The sequence below is a fragment of the Parus major genome, chromosome 13 (genome assembly GCF_001522545.3).
Source record: "Parus major isolate Abel chromosome 13, Parus_major1.1, whole genome shotgun sequence".
In the NCBI taxonomy this organism is placed as follows: domain Eukaryota; kingdom Metazoa; phylum Chordata; class Aves; order Passeriformes; family Paridae; genus Parus; species Parus major.
In genome coordinates this window covers 2,288,577-2,292,175 of record NC_031782.1, presented here as the reverse complement: position 1 = coordinate 2,292,175, position 3,599 = coordinate 2,288,577, and positions in this window count along the sequence as shown.

Below are 3,599 nucleotides of genomic sequence, written 5' to 3'. Positions count from 1 at the left end.
AAATTCATTTGTAGCTTTGACATCTGTGGAATATTGAGATGGTTGTTTCACCTCATGTGTGGCATTCCAGAGGCAGAGCTCAAGGGAGGAACAAGGATCCTCCATCACCTGGAAAAGCTGCAGAGACAGAAATCCCTGCTCTGGAGGGCTTGGATGGAAAAATGGATGGGATGAGAGAGGGAAAGCCTTTGCAGAGAGGAGCTGACTTTTCAAGAGAGAGAAGGCTTTTGCTGCCCTGAGCTAAAGATAGGATGGGCAGCTTTTGGAAGCAGCAGATCCCTCCTTATCACAAACCCCGAGGAGGGAACAGCCCTTGATGGAAGGAGGAGTTTCACAGAGCTTTTCCTCCACCCCAGCATCACCCACAGGGTGAATTGTCCTGGCTGGAGCTTCTCCCTCGTTATTACCCCGATTTTCTGCCTGGGTACCACAGGCTTGGCCTTCCTTTATCATTTTGACTCTTTGACCTTGGGATGGAGGGGCTCTGCTGTGCCACCAGCGCTGCTCCCACCCCAGGGAGGCTGCACAGGGAGGAACTGCAGAGATGGATCTGTCAAGACCAAGGGTCAAGTTTATGTTGATCTACAGGTGTCAGGAGGGTATTGATCCTCTGGTGAAGGCCCCTGAGAGGTCACCATAAATCCTCAGGGGGATGAAAATCCCACATAACTCGCTTGCAGATGGTGCAGAAGGAGGCAGATAAAGGAAAGCAGCCGCCCTGCGAGTGTTACCAGACACCCTCAGAGCAGCAGGTGAGGCCACAGCCTTGTTTTGCTCTAAGCCAGGGTGGCCAAACTTATAAAAAGGTGAAAACATCGAGCAATTCAGGCCCCTGTCAGGGCAAAATGAGCTTTTTTTTTGTTTTAGCTGGAGCTAGGATGGTTTTGGCTTGCCCAGGACTGGAGTCAGCCTCAGCACAGACACTTTGCCCTCTTTGGTCAGCACTCCCCAGTCATTTCCCTGACAGTGGGGAATTATACCCACCTCAAAAAGTGCTTTTCTGCACAATCACAGGGTGGTTTGGGTTGGAAGGGACCTGAAAGATCATCTCATTCCATCCCTGCCATGGCAGGGACACCTCCCACTGTCCCAGGCTGCTCCCAGCCCTGTCCAGCCTGGCCCCTTATCAACCTCGTGGCCTCCTCTGGACTGGCTCCAACAATTCCATGTCCTTCCAGAATAATTTTAGAATGGGATAACTCAGTTGGAAGGGACCTACAAAGACCATCTCATCCAATTCCTTGATTTTGCAGATTAAAAAAAACCCCTTGCATCAGGTTCAGCCAGAACAGACACATAGAAAGAATCCTCTCCTCTGAATTTCCAGTTCCTCAGGCAGCACTGAAGGTCCCCAAAGCATCTGACAGTGACCAACACACCCCCTGTGACCCCTGGAGCCAGGGACCAGGCAGATCTTTCCAGCAGCAGCTCAGGGTTCCTGTAACTGGATGATTTAAGCCCAGCAGCTCTGGCAGAGCGTGATGCTCAATCCCTTTATCATGTCTCCTCTCCCTCCAGCAGCCAAAGCCAGGGCTAATTTTAAAAAGCAGCGATATGGGGCTGCTGCAGGAACACACGTTGCAGTTGGGAATTGAAATAGAAACGGGCATAGAGTGCTCTGAGGTTTGGATGTTGTGCACTGACTCTGTGGAGCAGATTTCAAGTGCAGAAGGATATCCTGCTAGCTTGTTGAAGCCTAAAAGCTGCAAAATAAACCTGACAAGTTACCTTATTTGAGTGATTTTTGGGGGATTAATAAAACAAAGACTGAAGTAGTTTGAATGAAAAGTTAATGACCAAAACCAAGTTTTTAGCTGACTCTATTCCTTTGGAAAAATAACCTTTTAAAGTGTTAAATCAAGATCAGTGCCTTACATTTCCTCTCTGGTGAGCAGTGACAGGACCCAAGGGAATGTCTGGAGCTGTGGCAGGGGAGGGTTAGGCTGGATTTTAGGAAAAGGTTCTTCCCCAGAGGGTGATCAGGCACTGTGAGTAAAGAAACCCCTATAATCCAGTCTAAACCTCCCCTGACAGCTTCATTTCTCCCACACCTGACTGTGAACCCAAGCCTGGAGAAAGTTTTAATTCCACCCTTGCTGTCTTTATTCCATGCTGAGCCCAGCCAGGCTGGAATTGGCAGGGCTTTGTTCAGGGAAGCAGAACGTGGTGCAGAACTTTATTTCACAGTGCTACCTAGTGGTTTCTGCAATAAATGATCAGCTCCTGAAAATGCTTCTCCAGACAGAACCTCGGCCTGGAGTAAATACAGATGATAATAAAATCTAAATTTTCACCACTGCCTGAAACGAGTTAAATTGCAGGATGGGGGAAAAAAAGAGATAAAAATAAGGAAAAAATGGAAAGCATCTGCAAACTAATCCCAAAGGTTTCTGCCTGGTTATTCACACACATCTACGACCCCATCCCAATCTCCCACAGCTCTATCAGGTGCCAGGAAAGGCATTTACATTTGTGTAACAGCCAGGATTTTCCCTCACTCACCACTGCCAGGGACTGGCACAGGAACATGGAACAAGTGGCATCCACAGCTCCTCAGAGCCTGTCCCTGCCCCTCTCAGGGGAAATCCAGCATGGGGACAAATCCTCCTCCCCAAAAACCCATCCACGCTCCTCTCACACTTTCCTCTGCCCCACAACAGGGGTTGCTGCAGTGATTTCTGCTCAGGATCACCTCTCCTCCCTGCTGCCAGTCCAGACTGATTTCCACATCAATCCCTGCATTTTCCAGCACCACAGGCAAAGGAGCACCTCTGCTGCCCTGTGCTTTTCCACACCAGACAAGGTGCAGCAGCACAAATTAACAAAGTCCTGTTAAAATCTGGCAGGATCCAGCAGAAGATGTTAAATCCAAGCCTGAGGCACAGCTGCTGGACGTGACAGTTTTCCCATATTTCAAAGGGGAGAGCAGTCCTTGCTTCCCTGGGATCACCAGATGAAAGGAATTGTGTAAGTACTAAGTAGTATTAATAGTCCCAGGCACAATATATATATATATGAGAATAATACAGCCAAACAGAACAGTTATTTCCAATAGCAGCATTTGTATAATGCCATCGACACTCAACTGCTGATAAGCTGGACACACTTAAGGAATTTTAATAAGCCTTTGAAAAGCTTTAACTGATGTGAATTAAGCCCTGAGATAATTTCAACGCAGAGCTATCATTCTTCAGTTAAAAATAATTGATCTTGGATGTAAATGTCGCATCTTGAGCCCTGGAGGAGAAACACAGAAAATGTCATTTGTCAGCAGGGCTGCTGGACAGGTTCTGAGGGACCCCTGGGCTCACAGGAACCTCTCCAGTGGGGTCAGGGAGGAGGAATCTCCCAGGAATGAGGGGGAGATTCACGAATTAACAACCCATGGCTGCCTCTTGGACAAAGTCACTGAATCCAGTGCCCCGGGCAGGGCAGAAAGAGCCACTGGTATCTTTTGGCTTTAATCCACCACAACAGCTCCACTGCCATTCCCCTCTTGCAGGGGCAAAGTTTTCACCTGCAGTTTAGGAGAGAACATAAAAGGTTTTTCTCCTCCTGGATTTACTGTTTGTTGTTGCAGGAGTGAGGCTTTCTCCACT